The 25356-nt window shown below is 55.2% G+C and overlaps 1 protein-coding gene across 2 annotated transcripts in view; it reads left to right on the forward strand.

The window, feature by feature from the left end:
- Positions 1-24803, forward strand: part of Wdr27 (WD repeat domain 27) — a 199069-nt gene extending 174266 nt beyond the window's left edge. Inside the window, exons 27-29 of one of the 2 annotated variants that reach the window (XR_013424653.1) lie at positions 6300-6374; positions 7187-22352; positions 23513-24803. The gene's annotated coding sequence lies outside the window, so the exon portion shown is untranslated. Of the gene's footprint in view, positions 1-6299; positions 6375-7186 lie in introns of both variants that reach the window. The other variant, XR_005733116.2, reaches the window with a different exon arrangement.
- Positions 24804-25356: the final 553 nt, after the last annotated feature.

The raw sequence follows: 25356 nt of genomic DNA on the forward strand, positions 1-25356 counted from the left end.
AGCTGGAAAGCTGACAGTTGTAGAGCTGGAAAGTTGGAGAGTTGGAAAGCTGGACAGTTGGAGAGCTGGAGAGTTGGAGAGCAGGAGACCTGGAGAGTTGGAGAGCAGGAGACCTGGAGAGTTGGAGAGCTGGAGCACTGGAGAATTGGAGAACAGGAGGGCTGGAGCAGTGGAGAGCTGGAGAGCTGGAGAGTTGTAGAGCTGGACAGTTAGAGAACTGGTAGTTGGATAACTGTCAAATTGGAGAACTGGAAAGCTGGAGAGCTGGACAGTTTAAAGGGCTAGAGATTTGGAGAGCTGGAGAGCTGGAGAGCGGGAGAGCAGGATATCTGGAGAGGGTTAGCAGGAGAATTGGAGAATTGGAGAGCTGGAGAGTTGGAGAGCAGGAGAGCTGGAGAGCAGGAGAGCAAAGAAGCTGTAGAGTTGGAGAGCTGGAGAGCTGGAGAAGCAGCTAGAGAGTTGGAGATTTGGAGAGCTGGACAGTTGGACAGCTGTAGAGTTGGAGAGCTGGAGTGTAGGAGAGCTGGAGAGCTAAAGAGCAGGAGAGCTTGAGAGTTAGAGAACAGGAGAGCTGTAGAGCAGGGGAGCTGTAGAGTTGGAGAGCTGGAGAGCTGGAAGCTGGAGAGTTGGAGAGTTAGAGAGCAGGAGAACTGGACAGTTGGAGAGCTGTAGAGTTGGAGAGCTGGAGTGTAGGAGAGCTGGAGAGCTAAAGAGCAGGAGAGCTTGAGAGTTGGAGAGCAGGAGAGCTGTAGAGCAGGGGAGCTGTAGAGTTGGAGAGCTGGAGAGCAGGAGATCTGGACAGTTGGAGAGCACATCTGGACAGTTGGAGAGTTGGAGAGAAGGAGAGCTGGATAGTTGGAGAGCTGGACAGTTGGAGAGCTGGTAGTTGCACAGCTAACAAATTGGAGAACTGGAGAGCTGAAGAGCAGGAGAGCTGGAGAGTTGGAGAGCTGAAGAGCTGGAGAGTTGGAGAGTGGGGAGTTGAACAGTTGAAGAGCAGGAGAGCTGGAAAGCTGAAGAGCTAGAGAGCTGGAGATCTGGAGAGCTGTGGGGCAGGAGACCAAGGCAGCTGTAGAGCTGGAGAGCTGGAGAGCCTGAGAACTGGGGTGTTGGAGAGGTGGAGAGCTGGAGAGCTGGAGAGCGGGTGATCTGGACAGTTGGATATTTGGAGAGCAGGAGAGGTAGACAGTTGGAGAGCTGGAGAGCATAAGAGGTGGAGAGATGGAGAGCAGGAGACCTGGAGAATTGGAGAAAATTAGAGCTGGACAGTTGGTGAGCTGGAGAGCAGGAGACAGGAGAGCTGCAGAGTTGGACAGTTAGAGACATGGACAGTTGGAGATCTGGTGAGCTGTCGAGCTGGAGTGTTGGAGAGCTGGAGAGCAGGTGATCTGGAGAATTGGATATTTGGAGAGCAGGAGAGGTGGGCAGTTGGACTGATGTCAGGTTGGACAATTGGAGAGCAGCTGGAGACAGGAGAGCTGGTGAGTTGGAGAGCTGGACAGTTGTAGAGATGGACAGTTAGAGACATGGAAAGTTGGAGATCTGGTGAGCAGGAGAACTGGAGTGTTGGAGAGCTGAACTGGACATTTGGTAAGCTGGACAGTTGGAGATTGTGAGAGCTGGAAAACTGGATGGGTGGTGAGCTTGACAGTCGAAGAGCTGGACAGTTGGAGAGTGGAAGAGCTGGAGAGCTGTTCCCTGGCCTCTGATTCCTGCTGAGCTTATTCTACCCCTGCAGGTTAGTAGCGCTGATACTCCTAGGTGGAGGAATCTATCCCCACCTGTGTGAGAGTCTGTGAGGCATTGGCCACTCTGCACCATGGCTTTTTGCTCCTGGGCACTGGTGTGGCTTTCCCAAATGATGTCCCCATTGCTTGTATTTCCTCAGTGAGGAAAACCTCACTTGCTCTCTGCAGAGGCCTTTCCTGGAGCCAGGACAGTGGAGCTGAGCCAGGCTGAAGTTGCAGTGATCTGAGACTAGCTCCAGGCCACTTTTGCCCCCTGGAATATGGGGCTCGGCTTGAAGTGTGCTGGGAACTAGATGTGGTCTGCTAGGAGCCCTGTGGTGGGCGCAGCGTTGGTGGGAGTACTGGAAAGATGTGTGGTGTGGAAAATCCCTCCTGGTCTTCCCATGATTCTTCTGCCCTGTCCAAGTAGAAATGCCTTCTCTGCCACGTCTACGACTCAGCTTCCCCTCCTGGAAGGCAGAAGTGGCAATGCAAACTGACTTCAGAGTCTTACAAAGAAGTGCACCAAGAGGAAAGAGGGACGCAGGCGTGGCAGGGGAGGGGCTGTGCACTGCCTACCTTGATCTCAAGGCAGAGCTTTGCCCCAGCTCTGTGGAGGTCTGGCCGGGGAGCCAACACAGTTTTGCAGCAGCAGAGGAGTCTTATTGGGGGACGTGGTGGCTCGCTGAGCTGTCTCTGTGGGTGAGGGGCAGCTCACCTGGCCCATGGCTTCAGCTCTAGGAGCCCGCAGGCCAGTGCCCTGACGGAAGAGCTGTGGTGCCTGTGTGCTGGGCCGGCTCCCAGGGGCTCTGCTGAGTCTCCCCTGCAGCCTGACTCATGCTGTCCCGTAAGATTCCTCATATTCTGTGGTCCTGTGCGACCTGACTATGCTTTAATTGTTAGGAAACGTTGGGTGAGTGGACCAGCCGTGACCCTTCTCAGCAGTGCTTGACCAGCTGACGTCAACACCCGACTCAGCCCTGGCTCATTCCCAGTGGGTGTGACGTTACCTGTTTGTCCAAAATTCTACTTTTTGCAGACCACATGAATTGGGAGTAAACATTCACTGACACAGCTTTATTGATTTCATCGCTGGGGAATAATTTCAACTCTCAAGTTCTCCTCAGGGAAGAAAGTGACTGGCCCCCAGTGTGTTTTTGATAACCTAGCCCCAAAGGCTCACTCTGCTTCCATGTGGTGGGGTTCGAGCTCCGCCTTAGCCACAGCTGTGAGGCCGTCACAGTAAGGGTGCGGCTTCCTCAGGCCCGAGGCCGAGAGCTCAGTGCACTTTGTAACACACCACAAGGTGTCAAGTCTCGAGCCTCTGCTCAGCCGTAGGTTTCAGTAATTGCCACGAGGACCATGCGTTCAGGTTGTGGTTTGGTTCTGAGTTTGCCTTGCTGTGTTAACGAGAAGGCGCCATGGGGACATTCTCCTGACTGGCTGGAAGCTAACCAGAGATGGGTGAAAAGCTGCTGTAAGGGCCAGGAAGTGACCCTCCACAGCTACACCAGCAGGACAATGGCCTGTCCTCTTGCTGTGACTCTTACTGTGCTGTAGTCAGAACAGAGCTGGGTGCAGGGATGCCCTCTGGGCGGCTCTGACACTCAGGACAGGAGAGTGGGGAAGGCTCAGCGGACCCAGGGAGGCAGGGCTGACTCCGCACAGGTCTGCCCTTCCTGTTCACGCGTCCAGTCAAGTCTCCCAAGCTCTGTGCCCATCACCAGGGAATCAAGTCCTAACCGTCCACATGTATGTGTCACAGAGTCAGCTCTGCAAACGCAAATCTACACTGTCCAGAGAGGAGGCTGTCCTTGAGATCCAAAGCCCTCACTGAGGACTGTGCCTGAAAGAGGAGGAAGGAAGGAGAAAGGAGGAATAGAGAGAGAGAGGGCAGGAGGGAGGGAGGGCAGGAGGAGGAAGAGAGGATAGGAGGGTGGGGCAGGAGGAAGGAGGGCAGGAGGAGGGAGAGAGGACAGGCCTTCATCTCTGCAAGCCCTGAAGCCCAGCTGTGAACCTGCAAGACACGGTCACTCAGGAGGCCACCCGGGCTCAGATGAGATACATGGTCATGGAAATGACCCGAGTAAAGCAACAATGGTCTCGTTTGTACATTTCAGCCATTCTGTATTCCACATGCATGGTAGAGCACAAACACACACCCATACACACACACAAATGCACACATGCACACACACACATGCACACACAAACACACACATGCACACACACAAACGCCCACATGCACTCACATGCACACACACAAGGTACACACACACATGCACACTACACAGTACACAAGCACACATGCACACACATGTACACGCACACACACACAAGGTACGCACACACATGCACAGTACACACACAGTACACATGCACAGGCATACACATGCACACATGCAAGGTACACACACACATGCACACTACATACACAGCACACATGCACACACAGTACACATGCAGACATGCACATGCACATACACATGCACAGTACACACACAGTACACTACACATGCACACACATGCACACATGCAAGGTACACACACATGCACACTACACACAGTACACACGCAGATATACACACACACATGCACACATGCACACACAAATGCACACATGCATACACAAACACACAATGCACAGCACACAAATGCACACACACAAGGTTCACACACATGCACATGCACACTACACACACTGTACACACACATGCACATGCACACACAGTACACATATGCACATGCACACACACATGCACAATACACATGCATATGCACACACACGCACACATGCACACACAGTACACATATGCACATGCACACACACATGCACAATACACATGCATATGCACACACACGCACACATGCACACACAGTACATAATACAGTACACATGCACAGACATGTACATATGCACACACAGTATACACGCATACACATAGTACACACACAGTATATATGCACATGCACACACATGCACACATGCACACATGCACAGTACACATGCACAGTACACATGCACAGTACACACACACACTCACGCACAGTAGACATGCACACACAGTACACACACACTACACATGCACATGCACACATTCACACACACAGTATACATGTACACACGCACAGTCCACACATCCAGTATGCACACATGCACACACGCACAGTACACACCCTCTTGCTATATGCAGACCCAAGTCCTGCTGCCCCCTTACAATGGTTAAAAACTCTCCTCCTCCCTCTTTTCTTTTGATTGTCGAATGTGTGTGTCCCTTTGAGGAGTGCCAGTGCACCTGGAAAACTCTCTGAGTTCCTACAAAGGGCCTTGTGGGTGCCAGTTCTGGCCACATCCTGCCCAGTGAATGAAAAGTTCCCATGCGCAGGTGGTGGGTCAGATTAAGAGCATTCAAGGTCATCAGAAATAATAGAAATAGGACAAAGACAAAGTCTGCAGAGCCTGGCGGGTGGGCCAGCCCCGAGGGTCTAATCTCTAACAAAGAGGATTTGTTGTGAGGAAAACTTCCACCACAAGGTGAGGATGGGGGCGCCAGGCTAACTGAGAGCTCATGGATGTGCACGTGCTTCTTCCTCCTCCGGGCAGCTGGGGCCGCGAGGTGTGTGGGCACTGACATCTCCTGCCCCTGACAGCCGGGTTGGAACCCAGAGCTGTTTGAACTGCTAAATCCCATGGGAAACAGAATTCTCTTGAGCAGGGTGTCCACATCAACTGAACGGCCTCAAGTCAGTGAGGATCTATCACTGACAGTTCTCAGAGCAAGGCCCCCATGGCTCAACAGACCCAGATTCATCCTCGGCTCCCGACACAGCTATCCGTGCATAACTGGGGCCACAGCCTGCAGACACAGAGGTCCTGGGACTACGTGAGGTGGATGGGAAAAGCTGAAGTTGTGAGATTGCCTCCTAGCTAAAGACGTCAGCAACGGAGTCGTGGCTGGAAACAGCCCCCGCGTCTTCCTGCCCACTCGACACCACCTTTGTCACCTTTGCCTCCCGCTTAAATGCGGAGTCGATGCTGGGTACCAGAAACTGTGAGTCCTCCCGAGCCGCAGGGGCCTGGGGCCAGGAGCGGCCACAGAGAACCCAGCCCTGGGCCCAAAGCCCCACCAGCACATGAGAGCAAGTTGGCTGTGGCTAATGACACAAAGCCAAGCTGGGCACCCCCAGGGGACACGCTGCGATGCTCAGAGGAGGACCCTCGGAGGGAGCTGAGACCCAGGTGGGCGCGGGGAGTTTGCCAGGTGAGCACTGAGGCCCTCTGTGCTCAGAGGCCGGTCGTCGAGGTTCAGAGTTGGCTGAGACTCTTGTGAAGTTCTGGAGACTCTCAGGCCCAGCATGCGACACCTTGGCCCACGTTCCCAAGTGCTGGGGGAGCGCGGGTCCTGAGTGTTTGTCGGTGAGGTCCCTTGTGGTGTTCACGGGTTGTTGACTGCACGCTCGGCCTGATTGTCTAGTCCCCACTCTGTTCTGTCTGCCGCATCTCACTGAGTGGTGCTGAGCTCTTGGGAGGCTCCTGCGAAGCCCAGGGCTGAGACCCCACCTCTTCCTCAGGAACCGATCCCTTCACCACCCCGACAGCCAGCCGCGGCCTCCAGTCAGCGTCGTTGGCCCTGTCCTCGGGAGCAGGTGAGTGACTTTCCGTGCCTTTGTCTTGTGCTGTGCTCAGCGTGTGAGCATCTCTGGGTCTCGCTGGACGGTCCTACCTCCTCGTTCACTCTGACTTCCAGTGTCCGCTTGACCCTTCTGCTTTGTCTGTTTCTTGAGCCCCTTCTGCCTTCTTCTAGTAACTCGTACACGAGGCAGGCCACTTCCTTCCCCTCTGCTGCAGATGGACAGTCGGATGCACTTATGCACTTTGATACATCATACGTAGAGGGGGTGTGATTTCTCACTTTTCTGAGTGCACATGTTGCAGAATCGTATTGGTCACGTGTCACATATATGCACACAGTAATAATGTCTGTTTCCTCCTACTGTCTTCCTAACCCACATCCCCTCTCCTTCTCTCCCATCACTTCCCTCTGCCTAATCTAAGGTAACGCTATTCTTCCCTAGTGCTCCCCGCCTTATTGAGGATTAGCATCCGCATATTAGAGAAAACATTCAGCCTTTGGTTTTGTGGGATTGGCTTATTTCACTTAGCAGGATATTCTCCAACTCCAGCCATTTACTGGCAAATGCCATAATCTCTCTCTTCTTTAAAGCTGAGTAATATTCCATTGAGCACATGTACGACATTTTCTTTATCCACTCATCTGTTGAGGACACCTAGTTGGTTCTATAGTTTAGCTACTGTGAATTGAGCTGTCATACAGTTCTGGTGGGACCACAAATTAGTGGTCCACCCACTATGGAAAGCAGTGTGGGGATTCCTCAGAAAACTGGGAAAGGAACCACCACTTGACCCAGCCATCCCACTCCTTGGTTTATATCCAAAGGCCTTAAAGTCAGCCCACTGAGGAGACGCGGCCACATCAAGGTCTGTAGCAGCTCTGCTGGACGTCCATGCTGCCCGTCTGTGTTGTGGCTTTAGCAGCCGTCCTGTCCTACCAGAGTGCGGAGCTCCATTCCTCACGGCCTGGTTACAGCGGGATTGCAGTACTCTGCCACCTGTCACAGCCTCAGGGCGGGGTGGCTCCACTGTGCCCTGGGGCCCCTGCTGGTGTGGTGGTCTCCCTCCCCCGCCCACATGGGAGAAGCACTTACTGGTTGTCTCAGTGGCCTGACCCCGGGAGGCTTTCCTGGACTGTGACTGTGACCAGGGCTGAGGGGCAGGGCTCAGCTCAGGTCTCTGCTCTCTCCAGACCAGTGTCCACCACTGGGTCAGGGACTGTGGCAGGAAGGGGAGAGAGCTGTGCAGGCCACCGGGGCCACAGCGCCTCGAGCAGCTGGGCTTGGCTCCCTTCCACCCTCTGACCGTCCTGCTGGGCTGACCGCTCGCTCCCTTTCTCTGCAATCATTGGTATTTATGTGAATTGTTAGAAATCTTGTTATGATTTGGGGATTGTTTTAATTTTATATAATTTAAAATATTTTGCAAATTAAGTGAACGACTTTATATAGTTCACATGTGATCTACATGGATGACACGTGCATCAAGCATGACTTTGTGGACTCAGGCACCTCTGTTCACGTGGTCTGCACACCACTCGCTGGTCTCACAGACGGAGAGCTTGTGCACCACTCCTCCTCATTTTTTCTGCACATTTTTCCTGAACCAATATATATTTTAAGTTTTGGTTCCCCAGAGAGTGATGCATGGTTGGACACTTTGGATGGTGTGTGAGGGGTTGTCTGAGAGAGGACAGAACCCGACGTGTCTGCCGGCCACCTCTGTGTCCACTCCACGTGATGGTCCAGACACCTCGTGGCCACCGTGTGCTGGAGAGGCAGACAGTGAGGCTCATCTAGTAATGAGCACGTGTGTGGCCTCAGCTGGCCTGCTCCTATTGGAACATTTAAAGAACACGAATGCGGAGCTACCAGTACCCAGGAAGACATTCGGCAGTGGTGAGTGGCAGGCCGGCTGGGAGAAAGCAGGGGACAGGCCCTGTGAGGGCAGAGAGCACGGCTGTCCCCAGCTCCTGCGCCCGGAGGCTTCATGGCTCTGCACAGTGGCCTCCGTCCTCTCACCGGCCTTTGCTCTGAGGGAGCTTGTGCTGATCCACTCTGCAGCAGCAGCACCTGCCCAGGAGCGCTGCGTGGCCAGGACAGGGGCCACCACGCTCCTCGCTGGGATAGCCAGCAGTTGTTTTGTAAAGTTCAGATTATGAGCAATTTCCTGTGAGTTTTAATCTGTGTAATTTACCTATAAAATAAAAGAAATTTAAAAATAGGGGGACATCTGAGTCGCTTGATGTCTAGGAAACTGAGAACCTGCCCCGAGGAGCCGGCCTGGGCCTTGAGGTCCCTGCAGGCTGCCCGAGTTTTGCATCTACAGGTGCTGGAGATGGGCGCTCCACAGCACCTCAGAATGGAGCTTGGATCTGGAAGCAGGTGGAACCAGGCTATGTCCTCGCCCGGCCACCAGGCAGGATGCTCACCCCATGGCACGCAGGCTCAAGACCCAAGTCTTTCTGACCTTTCGCTCAACACAGCCGTACTCCCGCCACGGTGCTGCTTTTCATACTGGGAACCTGCTGAGCTCAGCTCCAGCCAGAGGTGCCACCCTGAGCAGATCCCAGGAGCAGGAGCAGTTGGCCTGCAGAAGCTGCTGTCTCCCTGGGAGGTAGTGAGTGTTCACGAGCTCATTCGCCATCAGGTACTGAATTAACTAGGAGTCGGGCAAGCCTCATTCATATGTCTACCGGATTTCAACAGGTAATTATGCACTACCTACTGTTTTTCAGGCACTGGGCTAGGATCTGGGAACATGGTGGTGGATAAAGAAAAAGGCATTTCTTCTCATCCACAGTGTGCAACACAGAAGGTCAGGATGGGTGTCAGCACACAGCTAAGGGTTTTCTAAGAACCCCACCAACTGAGTCGTTGGGGAATCCAGGTGGGCTCCCCTCCAGCAGAACTTGGTGTCCTGCAGGCTCAGACTCTGCCCAGCTGGGGAGCCGTGACCAGGAGCCGGGAGAGACCCAGGGAAGCCTTCTGGGCCGTAGGATAAGCGTGAAGCTCCACGGTTGGCCACGTGCTGTTACAACGGCAAGTGCTTCAGAGTGTGCTCGGCGTTCCACCGGGTGTCTGAGTGCCACTGCCGCCGGCCACTGTCACGGTGTTTCAGAGAGTGGAGCCCTTGAGCAGCTCCCTGGCAGCCACGGCCATCCGCACGGCCTCCTGCAGGCAGGGCCTGTGCTCCTCTGGCGGGGCTCACTGGGTGTCCCTGCACCTCCTCTCCCAGGGCACTGCCTCGTGCCCAGGTGGCTGTCTCTGTGTGGCCACACCGTGCTGTTCCTGATGTGTGGCCGGTTACTTCTGGCCCCATCTCCAGAAAATGGGGCTTCCAGCCTGAGCCAGTCACGGTCCTGGGACAGGAGCCTGCACCCTGGGTCCTGTGCATTACGAGGGGGTCCCGGCTGAACCAGGACCCAGAGCAACAGAAAGATGGCTGTGTCCTCGATATTTTCCTCTTATTTTCAGTACAACAAAAAGTGGCAAAAATGATCCGAAGGCACAGGAACTTCTGTGCGGATAATTTTGGTGGCAGAGTGGGGGCATTATCCTGGGTGGAAGCAAGCAGTGTAGAGTGTCCAGCTGCTCGAGATGGGCTTTGTGCCTCACGCCTGTTGTGCTGCTGGAGGGATGCTGCTGGACCTCCGTGTGCGGCACGGGCACCTGTGCCAGGAGCTGGCAGCCGCGCCCCTCCTGCTCCACCCTGAGCTCAGCCCCAGGGCTCCTGAGGCAGCCTCTCTGTCCTTCGTGTGGAGAGTCCAGACCTGGCACCAGCAGCACTTCCCCATAGGGGCCGTTCACAGGGGGCCGCTGCCCGGAGGGAATCCTCAGGGGGAGAGAGCTCCCGCCTGGCGGCACCCAGGCCTCACCCGACTCAGCAGCCTGTCCAGCAGGAAAGGGGACATTCCCATAAGCCACTCTCCACAATACCCGTTTTTAAAAAATATAGAGCCCATTAAAAATGACATGACGACATGACAGAAGCAGCTACAAACAAACCTCAACTATTTTAAATCACCTGACAGCAAAATCAGGAGCCCAAGGAGCAAAGTGACTCCTGAAAACATCAGAAATGTTGACAGTGTTGTGTGATGGGTGGCTACACAGCACCTGGCCACGTGCCACGCGGCACCTGGTCCCTGTGTCGTGAGGAAATCCGCTGCTCTGAGATCGAGCATGGAGGGACCTCACAAGACCTTTAGGTGCTTTTAAGATACTTCTTGGTGCTTTTTGTTTATGAGTGTATCTGGCTCCTACTTCCTTTTAGGTCCTCTTCCAAATTCTTGTTAAAACATCCAGGGAAACAGATAAGTGCCCCAAACTCAGATACAGGCTGAAAACCAATGATCATTGATAGAGGAAAGTAGAAGAGATTACCAGTAATAATGGAGACAAGTTTGGATTCAGATTTTTAAAAACCTGGGACTCTCCTTCTCTGAAAAGAGCACCTTCACAAAGGCCCGCGTCTGCCCTCACGGCCGCGTCTTCTTGTCCCAAAGCTGTGCCCCCGGAACCGCTTCCCACCAGCTGGAGGGCTCAGCCTGGCCGGGCGCCCTGTGAGCTGGAGCGGAGGAGCTGGAGCCAGAGTGTCTGTGCCTCAGGGTGCCCGGACCTGCCCCATGCCCCACGCTTTCCCTCCTGCTTTCAGGTTTGGAAATGGACGTGGGCGGTGACCAGGACCCTTCCTGAGCCTGGCGGAATCCTGGTCAAGGTCTGCCACACCTTGGGAGCCCTGTGCAGAGGGGGTTTGTTCAGGACCACAGTGGACAGAACGTCGGCCCTGGACCTGCCGTGTGGGCCCCTGCTGGCCAGGACACCTCCTGGGCGCTGAGACTCCCTGAGGCGAGCTGATGACCAGGCTTGAGTGTGTCCCGAGGCCGTGATCGGGCAGGGCTCCGTCTTTCCGCTTGTATCAGTTTGGCTTTTTACAAAACGTTTCCCTCCTGAGTTGCGGTGTTGAGGTGTATCCCTTGGACACGGGACATCGGGTCCTTTGGCCTTTCCTGCCAGCTTTAGGTCAATGTGCAATATCAGTGCTCTCTAAATGACCTCACGGTGGTGACGGTCATTGAAACTGCTTCCCAGCAGTGCTTCCTCCTATCAGTAGCTGTGATTTATCCATCTAATCCAAACTTCTAACCACCCTGAAGGCAGGTCTTGGCCCACATTTCAAAGATTAGAGAGTCAGGAGCTCTGTCCCAGGCCACTGCCCCAGGATGGAAATCCGAGAATCAGAGTCTGGCTTGAGCTCCAAGGCGCTGAGTCAGTCAGCTTTGTGGGCTGAGACGGCAGGAGCTGCTCGAGGAGGAGAGGTTTGTTCTCGCTCAGGGTTTCTGTGACTCAGTCCCTGTGGCTGACCCTCTTGCTCTGGGCCCAAGGTCAGGCAGGACCTCATGGCGGCAGGCGTGGAGAGAGCCAGGGGAGAGGCCACCTCCCCCAGCCAGGCCCCACCTGCCCGAGTCTCCACCCAGTCCTTTCAAACCTGGACGGGCCACGCGGCTTCGGCTCTGGGACTGCTCCTGAGCACTCCTGGGCACTCTGGGGACACCGGCAGCCACGCCCCGGCAGCGCTTCACCCTGGTGTTCTTGGGCATCTCGGCACCCCGTGAGGCAGGTTTCAGGGGGGCCTCGTGCCTGTGTCCATCGCACTCTCTAGGATAGACAGTGCCCCTGGGCGGGGCCGCCAGGTCCCAGGGAGAGCGCTGTGCGCACCCTGCCTGCTGTCGCATGACTGACCCCCAGGAGGACCTGGGAGGAGAAGGCTTCGGAGGACACCGCGAGGCGGAGGAGCAGACCAAGAAGGATTCCTATTTAACACTGTCCCTGAGCCTGTGACTGTCCACTCACGCTGCCAGGAGCTGCAAGCCCAGGCGAGACCCCAGGATGCCCGGCCCTGGGGGTTGGAGGTGGGTGGCAGAGGCAGGAGACACTCTGCCAAGCTCGTTCCCCCTCGCAAGTCCTCAGAGGTGCGTTTGCCGCGATGCCCATGAGCTGAAGCTTTAAGGGGTAGCAGGGGCCACTTTCCCACAGGATTTTGTGAAGTTTTCAAAGAACATTGAACTGCGATCCGCAAGGGCCATGCTCCCTTCCTGCCTGACTGCCTGGGCCATAGCTCCCAGTGCTCAGAGGGCTGCCGGACACCCCCAGAGCCTCTGGGTCCGCCAGGGATGTCCGGTCAGGGGCACCGGCAGGGCAGGCCGGCGTGCAGGTGGTTCACAGTCACTGTGTGACCCGGCAGTGGCCCGGCTCCACACACACCCACAGCGGCGCCCGGTGTCACGTGCGAGTCCAGGCTGCACAGCCAGACAAGGTTCTTAAGAGGGACACACTTTCGGATTACGATATTGGATAGTAATTGGTAGTGATTTTCATCTTTAAATGCTTACTTTATGATAAGCTATTTTCGTATGTAAACTGATATTTTCGATTGTTCTGAGTTTCGGGTCTATAAATCTTCTTAAGGAGCTCTCCAGCCTGTTCAACATTGGAGCCCACTCAGCCCGGGACTCTCATTCCTACTAGAAGTCATAAAGATCTAGTCTTTGTAACTTCTCTCCACACATGCGTGTGCATGCACACACGCACACACGCATGGGTTGGTATAGAATAAAAAGCAAAGAACAGAAGGGGAAGCAGAAAAATCAATAGTTACCATAATCATGGTTGGCCTAAATCAAATCTTATCGGCAATTACATAAAATGTCAATGATCTCCATGTTCTAATCGGAAGGCAGAGATGAAAGTCGGGCCAGACTGCAGCCTCCCTGCAAAAGACGGACTCTAGGTGACACAGACAGGTTGGCGGGGAGGGGGCAGGGGTGGAGAGGAGCTGTGCAGAGGTAAAGGAGGCGGGGTGACCAGCGCCTCACTGTGTCACCAGGTGCTGAGAGCCATAGCCGAGTCGGAATGACGCATGGCATTTTTGCCAGAACGGAGTGGTTGACGCCAGCAGGCCATCGAGATGATGATGGTTATGTTAAGCTGTGTACATTAGACCCCTGCTGTCCGCCTCGGCCTGCTACTTTGGAGTTCTCGCGGGGATTCCCCGAGAGTTCCCATTGGTTGGGGAAGTGCCAGAGGAGGGATTCCCGGTTGGTGGTTCCTGGAGGAGCTGCGTGGGTGGCATTCGGGAGAGTTCCCGGGGAGCGTGTGTGGAGTGTGCTGGTGGAGTTCAGAAATAAAGTTTGTTCCTGCTCCAGTGGCTCGTGACTTGTGCCCAGCCAGACTGCGGCACCCAGGGCGATGCATGGTGCTGCAGCTGGACTTCCCCTGGAGGTCTGCAGAGCCGTGAAAGTCCATGTTAAAGTAGGAACAGTCCACAATCCGGGCAAGATCTCCAACCCTCTCCTGGGAGTGGATAGAAAAAGTAGGAGAGGAATGCTGAGTCGGCCGTCCTGCACGCACTGCCCTCTGATGGCCTGCTTCCTGGGTGCACAGTGGGTGGTGGGATGGTGTGACAGACTGCAGCAGAAGCTGACCCCTTGTGCCCTCCTTCCCACCTGTGTAGGGTCCCTGAGAGGCGTGGCAGAGTGGGTGAGCACGTCACAGTGCTGGCCGTGATGGCCTGGCCTAGCAGCAGAAGGTGGTCAGCAGGCACTGGTGTCCTTGAGTGTGGCTTCTGAGGTGCGGGTGTGCAGGAGGAGGTCCGGAAGCACATGTTCCAGAGCGTCCGCAGGATCCGGGCAGCTGTTCAGCGGCCACTGTCTGTGAGGTGCCCAGAGGCCCAGGATGCCGGCTGCTGCCTGTGGTAATGGAGGGGCCTCAGACCCACAGAGCCATGGAAGCCAGCTGCCCTCGGCACCTCCAGTGGTCGCCTGCTGTCCCTGAGGTCCTCCGGCTGTGGCCACTGGCCCTGCCTTCCTGTCTCTGCCCGAGCTCACTGGGCAGACTTCCCTGCTCCTTTGCACCATGGGATGAACTGGAAAGGCGAAGGTGGCCCCTGAGACGCATGGGCGTCGCTGTAAGTAAACACGTCGCCCTGGCAGGTTGAAGGGCACACCAGGCCCTGGAATTCTGAGCAGCGGGGACCACATCTCCTCCTCCCGTCCTCCTGGAACATGGCAGACTTGATTCTCGCTGAGTCTGCGTCCAGAGCTGGAGACCTGGCAGCGGTCAGCCTCTCCTGCTGCCGCGAAGGCCCTAATGACAACCAGCTGCCTGAGAGCGAATCCAGACTTGGAAACAGACCTGTCCTCCCGGGGCAAGGCCCGCAGCCAGGCCATGGGTCGGGAGCGGGACCTGGGGTCGGAGCCGGGGCATCCAGGATCTCTCTGTCCCTACGTGGTGGCGGAGGCAGCCCGCAGCAGGCTGGGTGTAGAGCACAGTGTGCACGGTGCTGCCTCCAAGGGCCGCAGCAGCAGCAGGACAGCGTCTGCTCAGGGTTTTGAAGCCAACGTGTTTCCTAATGATGTGATGGAGAACAAGGCGCAGCCAGTACTCCCTCCAGTCCACCCTCGGCAGGAAAGTCCTACCCCAAGCCAACAGGCCCAAGATGGACACGGACCACAGCCGGTCTTCACTGCAGGTAAGCATTCCACTGGCCAATGGGTTTCCAGCATGTGAATGTGGGCAGGCGCCAAGCCATGGGGCCCGAAGGCCGGGCTCTGGGGACCCCGCTGCCACCTGGGCCCACTCTGGCACTGGACTCCTTACCTCTTACTCAGGCGTGACTGGGTGACTTAAAAGGTGACTTCTAGACTTTCCTTGCCGGGAGGTGGGGCAGCATGCGAGTGGTTCAGGAAGGCCTTCCACGCGGTGCCCTAAGACTTCCGAGTTCGTGGCGTGCTCTCTGCAGCACTGTCCATCACCGGCTTCCTGGCCAGTCGCCCCGCGGGGTTCTGACCTGTGATAGCCACAGTGGTGTCTGCAGAGATTTGACAAGAGCGTGCAGACGGGGCCTGTGCAGTGTGGGCACCACGAGACCCAGCACAGTGCTGCAGCTCTGTGTTGCGGTGGCTGAAGGGCCTGACAAGGGCAAGGTGGAGGACACAAAGCCCCATGGGCTTGGGAAGAGGTCCAGCCCACGGCTGCAGACTCCACTGGCCTGGGCCCAGGGACAGGCAGGGATCATGGTGCAGGGACACGTGCAGGAAAGCAGCTCAGGACGAGACAGCCAGAAAGCAGAGAGCGCCACTCACCAGGGACAAACAGCAACCCAGAGGCACACCCAGTGCCCTGCCTCCTCCAGCCACGCCCTGCCTGCCCACGGCACCACCCAGTCCACCCGTCTCAGGGGCTGATGCACTGGCCAGGTGAAGGCTCTCCTGGCCCAGCCACTTCTCCCCTGAGCCTCCCTGCACCGTCTCACCCCGGAGCTTTGGGGACGCCTCACATCTGAGCCATAACAAGAAGAGGGTGTCTCCTGCTCACAGGACCTTCCAGCTGTCCCCCATCTCCGTCTGCTAATGAGACGCCGAGGCCGACGCCGAGGGCTCTAGGTGACACCTGCGTCGATCGTGTGTCCGTCCTCAGCACCCCTGGGCGCCCAAACCCTGGAAAATCAGGCCCCCATATAGGAGGGCTCATCTTCACGCTGGTGTCGTCTCCCAACCAGGGCCAGGCCTGGCACTGTTGTGACGGTGGACACTGGCCTGGGTCCTTCAGGGACAGGGCAGGAAGGCAGTCTGCTCGCTGGTGCAGGCGCAGTTCTTAAAGGTGCTCTTGGTCTCCAGTTGGTGGAACTGTGGTGGCCGCTTCTGCAGGTGCTGGGGGTGGGAGAGGGGACCTGGGGGACGTGCTCTCCTGGTCTTCCCTGGTGGGGCCTGGTGTCCTGCAGCTCCAACCCGTGCTCTGGAACGGCTCCCGGCTCTCCTCCAGCCCTGGCCCCGGGGCATCCCCGCTGCATGGCCGACCCCGGCCGCTCTTCTCCTTCTGTGGAGAGGCCTTCCCCCTCCCGGCCGTGGCTGGCCCTGCCTCACTGTGACTTGGCCCTGGCTGCCCTTCGTGGTGGCCGAGCCTGCCTGGGGGCAGCTCCTGCAGCCCAGGGAGAAGCCGCGGTGGTGGGCAGCTCTGGACACCTCTCTCTCCTCTCCCAGCTCTCCAGTCCCTGCCACCGGGGACCCCTGGGACAGCAGTGGGCGCAGAAGGTCCTGGGCAATCTTCTTTTCCCGTCAGCGTGGGCACCTGAACCTTGGCTTTCTACAGTTGGGATCTAAAACCGCCTCCTGCCCCTGTGCCCGGCGGCCAGCTCTCCCTCGGCCTCCCTCTCCGCCCGGCTCCAGCGCCTCTGACCCCGCCTGTTAGTTCCCAGACCTACTTGCTTTCTGGTGCTGGGGCCTCGGCTTGCAGGCTCCCCGCCCTGAGCTGGACCTGTCCTGGCGTGCTCCCTGCCTGGGTGCCACGGCCCAGCAGGGACTCGGTGGGCAGAAAGCTGAGTGTCAGCGGGGGCAGGCGCCTCCGCAGCCCTCTCCTGTCCAGAGTCTGAGGTTCCAGAGGGCCAGCACCAGCTCCCTCCTGCACTGGGCCACTTCGCCTCTCTGGCCTCCTTAGCAGGGAGCATGTGGCTGTGGGATTTTTCTTCCAAACACTTAAGGAACATAAATTCGTCCAACACTGACACTTTCGAGTTTCATTTTTAAAATGTGTATCTATATAATTTTAATTTTATTTATATAATTTTATATATTTATATAATTTTAATTTTTACATGGTTAAATTAATACCTAATTAGTTATTAAAATCTTGGAAGATAGGGATTTTGCGTTGTTTTATTTTTAATGGGCACGTAATTGTACGTGTTTCTGGGCACAGTGTGGCATCAGTACAGGTGTGCGATGCCGGTCGCGGTGACTGGTGCCCGGCTCCTCAAGCATGCACACAGACTCCCAGGAGAAGATCTGAAACGTCCTTCAGCTGTGGTCCTCCACTGCCACCCACCAGGTGTCCAGCTTTGAAACCCCTGCCCCACCCAGCTCCTGAGCCTACCCTTCCCAGGGCTCCCAGCCTCTGGGGGCCACGCTGCCCTGTGCACTCCCAGGGGAGCCGCAGCGTCACAGACGCGTGGGCCCGGCACACCCTCTCCAGGTCCGAGCTTGCGCTGCTGCACGCTGGGGCTCCTTCCCTTGGTGCCCATGGGAGGTGCTGACCGGGAGCCACCCCTGTTTTCAGGTCTCGGCCGTCTTCCAGGGACCGTGCCCACGTTCCCACCAGAGTCACGAGTCCCCCCCTCCCGGTTCTCACGTGTTTGCATGTCTTTCTGATGTAGCTGTTCTGACTCACGGCGAGCGCGATTTGCACGTCTCCGACGTTGAGAACTTTCTCATGTGCTCGTGGCCAGTCACATGTTTTATTTTGAGAAAGGTCTATTCATACAGTTTCCCCGTTTGGGGAGTTTTCTTTCTTTGCTGTTGAGTCTCTGTCGTTATTTCTTTGGCTATGCAAAAGCTTTTTATTCTGATGTGATTTCCCTTTTAAATCTTGCTCTTTGCCTGTGTTTTAAGGCCTCACAACACAACAGAGCTCCTCCCAGGCTGTTCTGAAGCGGCTTCCTCCGCTCCCCCAGCACCCTCAGGTCAGGGCTTCTGCCTAAGTTCTTGATCCCTTTGCAGCTCATCTCGTGCCGCGACGCGGAGTCTCTGCTCTCTTCTTCATGTGTGTATGTCCGGTTTGTCCAGCGCATTTCTTAAAATGTGAAGGGATCTAGCAAATGTTTTCCTGAGTCTGAAGATCATATTCTACAAACGAGATGCTGGACCACTCTGTGCGTCCCTGAGATAGACCCCACTGGATCGTATTGGTGTTCTCTCTGATGTGCGGTTGCATTCAGGTTGCTAGTATTTTGGTGAGAACGTCTGCGTCTACATTTATTTCTCAAGTATATCGGTGAGTGATTTTCTTTTATGGGTCAGTGATTCTCTTTTTCATGTGTGACTTGGTATCAGAGCCATGCTGGTCTTGTAGCTGGAAGAATTTCCTCCCTTTTAATTTTTGGAATGGTTTGCGAAGGATTGAATGTCTTACTTTTTATTTAAAAGTGGTGAAATTCAGCCATGGACCATGGTCCCAAGCCTTCCAGGACTGGAGACTTTTAATCCCTGATTCAGATTTCTTGCTCATTGTGGTGTGCTCTGTTTCTTCGTGACCCAGTCTCTCTCCGCAGGTTCTGTGGTTCAGGAGCCGATCAGTTCCTGATTTTCTCATTTGCTTGTGTGCAGCTGTTTGTGGTAATCCCTGATGATCTTTCATATTTCTGTGGTATCTCTTGGCAAGTTTTCAGGATCTAGTTTCATTTGATTGAATCTTCTTTTTTTTAGTCTATGTAAAAATATCTGCTGATATCATTTCTATTTTCAAGAAACCAAACTTTCTTTTTTTTGATCTTTCACATTGTTATGCAGCCTCAATTTTTGTTTATTTTTTCTCTTATCCTGGTCTTTCCTTTCTTTGCTAATCTTGGGTTATTTGTACTTGCTTTTCACATTCTTTGCATGATTGGGTCACTTTAAGTCCACTTTTTAAGGTAGAGTTTATTGCTACTAATACCCCTGAGAGGGCTTTGGCAGGTCCCACTGGTTTTGATGTTTGTTCCTATTTTCATTTGTTCTCAAACACTTTTAAATTCTGTTCTGAATCTCTTCACCGATCCGGGGTCACTCTGGAGGCAGGTTGGCGATCTCCACAGTCCCTCTGCTGTGGTCAGACAAAGCCATCACATGGACAATGTCTGTGGGCAGCTGTGGGTAGAGGGTCCAGTGCAGCCTCTCAGGCCCTCGGTTCTCTCTGGGCCACCACTTAGAAGTTTCTTTCTTGGTTTTCTGTCTGCATAATCTGAACATCAGAAAAGGGGAAGTGCAGTTTCCATCTCTGATGCACTGGGTCTCTCTCCTCTAGATCTGGTGATACCTGCTGTGTATCCTTCTTTATATTTATGTTGGCTTTGTACACGTGAGCGTTCTGATGTGGGATGCGTATCCTACCTGCCGACATCCACACCAGTTCTTCCTCTTGCTACACTGATCACTTTATCATGAGTGAGCACCTAGTTTCCCCAGGTCTGTGCCTACGTCTCAGTGGGAGCGCCGCTGTCTCGGCTCCTGTGAGGAGTGCCTTTTCTCTCCACTTCTCCACTTTCAGTTGACATTTTCACCAGCGAAATGGGTTTCTTTAAGCAGCATGTATTTGGGTCTATTTTTACCCATTTAGCTGATTTTCACTTAACTCTTAGAATCCAAGGTCATTCCAGATGGGGGACAGCGGAGTCCTGCATCCTGTGAGGACAGCTGGTCTTCTAGTGCAGCAGCCTGCCCTGTTTGGGGATTCATGTTTTGTAAGGCTGTTTTCCCCTCTGGATCACTGCTAGGGAGCCGCTGGGGATAGCAGGTCAACATGACGCTGGGTGGACTCAAGAGTGTGGTCTCTGAGTTTCATCAGCTATGACCTTGCCAGTGACACCTCAGTGACCTAGCTCTGGCTGTTGGTGACCGCCTGGTGGTTGTTGGAGCAAATGCAGGCAGTGGTGGCACCGTAGACTGGCTGGCAGCATGGCAGGGTCCCGGGCCGGGCTGCCACAGGGTGCTGTTGGGCTGGGACAGGGCACAGGGTGCTGTGGGCTGACTGTTGCGAGGCAGGGTCCCGGGCCGGGCTGCCACAGGGTGCTGTTGGGCTGGGTCAGGGCACAGGGTGCTGTGGGCTGGCTGGAGCGAGGCAGGGTCTCAGGCTGGGCTACCACTGCTGTAGGGCTGGGACAGGGCACAGGGTGCTGTGGGCTGGCTGTTGCGAGGCAGGGTCCCAGGCTGGGCTGTCACCTGCTGCTGTGGGGCTGGGTCAGGGCACAGGGTGCTGTGGGCTGGCTGGAGCGAGGCAGGGTCTCAGGCTGGGCTACCACTGCTGTAGGGCTGGGACAGGGCACAGGGTGCTGTGGGCTGGCTGTTGCGAGGCAGGGTCCCAGGCTGGGCTGTCACCTGCTGCTGTGGGGCTGGGTCAGGGCACAGGGTGCTGTGGGCTGGCTGGAGCGAAGCAGGGTCTCAGGCTGGGCGTCTGCAGGGATGGGGTTTGGGGCTCTTGGCTGTGGTCAGCTGTGCCGTCAGCACTCTGGGGCACCACCATGCTCACGGACGTTCAGGATGCCGGTGGTGCCTTGGCTTGTCCTCTGCTGCAGTCCTCCTACTCCCTGGAGGACAAGGAATCCAGGGTCCTGGCTTTTCTGCTGGCCTTGACTGTGATGTGGAGCGATGGAGCTTAGGCTGCCATGTGAGCGGGTGAGTTTGCAGGCTGTGCTCGGGTGGAGGTGAGGTGTCATGGGCAGCACTCCAGGACAGGAGGACTCTTGCTGTGAGTCCAGCTTGTGTCATGGGGCTTGGCAGGTGGGAAGCACGGCCCATTCTGGGGAGCTCTCCCAAGCAGGGCAGGTAGAGGTCTGTGGTGGTCTCCTGGGGTGGAGCAGTGGGCTTGGGCACTGTAGCAGGGCTAGGGTGGAAGGCAGCGCTCTCTCCCCTGTGCCTCCTGCACAGGAATCCCGACCCTCCCTGCTGCTCCCGGTCATGTCCTCGGAGGCCCCATGGGAACAGAATTGCTTCTTGTTGTGGCCTCTCATCTCGTGTGTGGTGGTTAGGGGATGTTGGGGCGCTGTGCACCCAGATGATGTCCTATCTGGATTCTTTTGATCCTGTGTCCCCCTGGGACCTGACGCGGGCACTCGGTTCCATGGTGAATGACCCCATCTTCCCTCCTGCGTGCACACTGCAGGACACAGCACCCCTGGCCTTTATCTCACTTAGAAAGACACCAGGGCTTTCCACCATTGACAACTGACTGCCCGTAACCAGAACAATGAGCCCTGCTCCTTTTTAGCTCGTGGGCCTCTGGCTGGCGTGCTTTCTGCCATTAAGGGGTCGTCCCCTTTAATGACAGAGCCGAAATACTTAAGAGGAAAAGGAACCTTTTTGGTCATAAAGGTTTTCAAAATTTGACAAGAATGTGACTCTGTGTGACTTGCTTTTTCATTTCTGGATAAGTCGCTATGGGAGAGTTATAGAGTCGTGTCACGAGTCAGCTGCCATCCGGGTGAGCTCATGTGGACTGCGGTAAGGCTAGATGCTAAGTACAGGGAAAGAGCAAGGCCACTTTTGCCACAATCTGGAGCTATTATCTGCACAGCCGTCCACATTCAGTTCCCAAACCACCACTGTGCTCACCAAGCAGAGCGCGACCCACGACCCGCCCGCTCATTCCACAGCCATGACTTTGTGTGGCCGTCTCCAGTTTCCCTGAAGGAGGGCAGAGGTTTTGCTCCACAGTTGAAGGGTAAGTGTAGAACAGCCTCACACTTTCCTTCTGGGTCACAGTAAAGACTTTGGATCTTTATCTTCTAACTTACAGGCTGATAATCATGGTCTCTCCTACCAGGGTCTAGAATTGGGCGGTGGCCACGAGTTTGAGGCTTCCTCAGGATGGACGGGCCTGGCCCCATTAGGAACCACCTCTGTTCCTAAAACACACGGCTCTGGCTAAAATGGAGCTCTTCTAAGTAATGTTCATGCTCCTAATAATAATGATAATACTAATAGTAATACGACAAAGAAATGGGTGTGTCTCTGTTTTCGTTACGAGCTGGCAGTGTGTGCGTAACCGTGGCGTACAAGCAGCGTGAGCACGTCATCTGCCATCCAGGTTGTGAGGGTTCTTCAGTGACCAGGGCTTCCACTGGTGATTCCACTGTCTCACAGGCACCAGTGGACGGGACCGGGAACAGGAAGTGAGGGGTCATGCCTGACATTCTGAGTGTAAACGTGAGATGTGTCTTTGTTTTATTTTGTCCTTACATGACATTCGGGTCCCTGCACCGTGGAAGGCCTCTGAGGATAAACACCCCACCAGCCTGGCTGGGTAACAGGACCTGCTCCAGAGCGTCTCGCGCAGGGCGCTGGCAGTTAACGGGAAGGCTCCTCCACGCACACACTGAAGTGGAGTCTGAGAAAGGTCTGAAGCACGCTGTAGAACAAGGACTGCAATCCAGGGAGTCCGTCGGGCCATGTTCTTCCTCACCAGGTGAGAGCAGGGCTAGAATGGACCGTGCCTCAGTGTCGGGCTGCATGTGCACGGGCTGCAGAGAGGCAGGGAGGAGGACCATGGAGCAAACCAGTGTGGAAACCTGTCTGCTCGCAGACCAGGGAGGGGGGTCTGCCCAGGAGCATGTCCAGGACCAAAGGGAGTGCAAGGGGCAGCAGGGTCAGATGCACATGAACAGGCAGAGGGTGGACGGGGCGTGGCCAGGCTGGGGGACTGTTAGGCCTGTGCAGCATCCTGGTCATGCAAGTCCAGGAGCTGTGGGGCCTAAGCTTGTATAGTGCATGGCTTTTAAAAAATAAATTAAAATTGTGAGCCTAAAGTTATGTATGAGTACCCTTTTAAGTGTCAAGGGGTATTCCTGGAGGCCACTTCTCTACTAGAGCATCTGTGACAACTCACTCATACACAGAGATGCTTGGGTGATCGCATCGATAGAAGTCACCACGTCAAAACTAAAGTCATCCTCAATCCAGATCTTTTGATCTGATCCCAAGAATCAACAAGGATGTGCTGGGCACAGTGGTACCTGCCTGCAATCCCAGAGACCCGGGAGGCTGAGGCAGGAGGAGGCAAGGTTGAGACAAGCCTCAGCAACTTAGTGAGACCCTGTCTCAAAGTAAAAAATAAGAAAGGCCAGAGACATGGTTCAGTGGTTAAGCACCCCTGGGTTCAATCCCTAGTACTAAAACCCAAACAACAACACAAAGAATACACAGGGTCATTCCAAGATCTAAACACAAAGACTCTGCCAGACCCAGACCCACATTTTTCACAAGACCACCACTATGTGTGTGTGTGTGTGTGTGTATGTGTGTGTGCGTGCATTGCTGAGGATTGGACCCACGGACACTCTACTGCTGAATTGCGTCCCCAGCCTGTCCCTTTTTTTAAGAGAGAGTCTTGTTAAGTTGCTGAAACTAGCCTCAGCTTGTGGTCCTCCTGCCTCAGCCTCCTGAGTCCTGGGGTTTTCAGGCATGCACCACCACACCTGCCTGTGACCGCAATCTTACACAAAAGACACTTCTGCAGGGACGTCTGTGCAGCATCTCTGCAGCCTGACATTGATGCCACCTTTGTCATTAATGCTTGTGGCCAGAATTATTCTTTGAAGATGCCTTGTTCATTCCTCCTCATTATAGCTTTGAAAGGCCCCTCGTCTGCGCCCTCGTGACTGTGCTCACAGTCCACAGGCCACACATCACCACCCGGCACTGGTTCTTCCTGAATAAGTACCATTGTTCTCTGGAGAATCCCCTGATGGTCACTGGGTTGGCATTCTCGGTGTCAGAGGTGCCATCTGAAGCAAGTCCACCATGGAGGGTGTTAGTGACCTGGGGAAGTGTGGTGCTGGCCCTGCACCCACTCCACGTCCACACTCTGTCCACGTCCATGCTCTATCCATGTCCACGCTCTCTCCAGGTCCATGCTCTGTCCACGTCCACGCTCTCTCCACGTCCACGGTCTGTCGACGTCCACGCTCTCTCCATGTCCATGCTCTCTCCATGTCCATGCTCTCTTCATGTCCACACTCTGTCCACGTCCACGCTCTCTCCACGTCCACGCTCTCTCCATGTCCATGCTCTGTCCACGTCCACACTCTCTCCACGTCCACAGTGTATCCACGTCCACACTCTCTCCACGTCCACGCTCTCTCCAAGTCCATGCTCTGCCCACGTCCATGCCTGCTCCACGTCCATGCTCTCTCCACATCCACGCTCTCTCCACATCCACACCTGTTCCACGTCCACGCTCTCTCCACGCCCACGCTCTCTCCACGCCCACGCTCTGTCCACGTCCACGCTCTCTCCACGTCCACGCTCTCTCCACGTCCACGCTCTTTCCACGTCCACGCTCTCTCCACGTCCACGCTCTCTCCACATCCATGCTCTGTCCACGTCCACGCTCTGTCCACGTCCACGCTCTCTCCATGTCCACGCTCTGTCCACGTCCACGCTCTCTCCACGTCCATGCTCTCTCCACGTCCACACTCTGTCCACGTCCACACTCTCTCCATGTCCACGCTCTCTCCACATCCACGCTCTCTCCATGTCCACGCTCTCTCCATGTCCACGCTCTCTCCACATCCACGCTCTCTCCATGTCCACGCCTGCTCCACGTCCACGCTCCCTTGCCCCTCTCGGAGGCCAAGCTTCCCTTCTCAGTGGGTTCTCCCTGTCGGCTTCGATTGAGATCCAGGGAGGATGACAAGCCTAGACGAGGGACTTTTCTTCCCTTTGGGGTCCATAAAAGACTTGTCCTCTCTGAAAGTACTTCATGGTCTAGGGACCCTGTCCTGGGATGGACGCAGAGTTACAGAACTTCGCTCTCTGAGGACTTTGCATCTTCCCTGGTAACTTGCCGTCTGGTTGTGCATACCCATCTTAGTATTTTGTTTGATCTTGATGCCTAATTAAAATTTCATTATGAGTCTTTTATTGTGGTTTCATTTTGCTTTGGTTGTGTGTGTTTATGAATGATTTGGACTTTTTATTATTTTCCCTTGCTTATTTCTGAAAATCCTCCAACAGAAACAGGCTTTCTAAGTGGTCATGAGGGAGATGATCAATAGCCAGTTGGGTGGTCATCTGCAGTTATGAGAGTCTGGTCTCTGGAGTCCAGGTCCCCCATGTGAAGATGACCACGGGCAGACAGAACCATCCAGACACTTGCCAGGCACAAGACAGTCTCTGTGCAACTGTAAAGCCCTGATCACAGGTCAAACTCGGGCAGAAGGCACCTAGCCAGTTGAAGAATTCCCACGTGAGGAACCCTGGCCACATCCGATACCCCGCTGCAGCTCCTCCGAGTCTCTGAGAAGGCTCACAGGGTTTTCTTTGCTCTTGAGACACGTTAAGAAATAAAATGGGATTTCCAAATTCTAAGGCTGGCAAAGGAGGGCTCCGGCGAGGCTCCCAGGATCCAGCCTCCTGTGTCAGCTGCAGTGATAGGTTCACATGTGAAGGGCCCGGGGCTCTTCCTCTTC

Source organism: Ictidomys tridecemlineatus, chromosome 8 (genome assembly GCF_052094955.1).
Source record: "Ictidomys tridecemlineatus isolate mIctTri1 chromosome 8, mIctTri1.hap1, whole genome shotgun sequence".
NCBI classification, from domain to species: Eukaryota; Metazoa; Chordata; class Mammalia; order Rodentia; family Sciuridae; genus Ictidomys; species Ictidomys tridecemlineatus.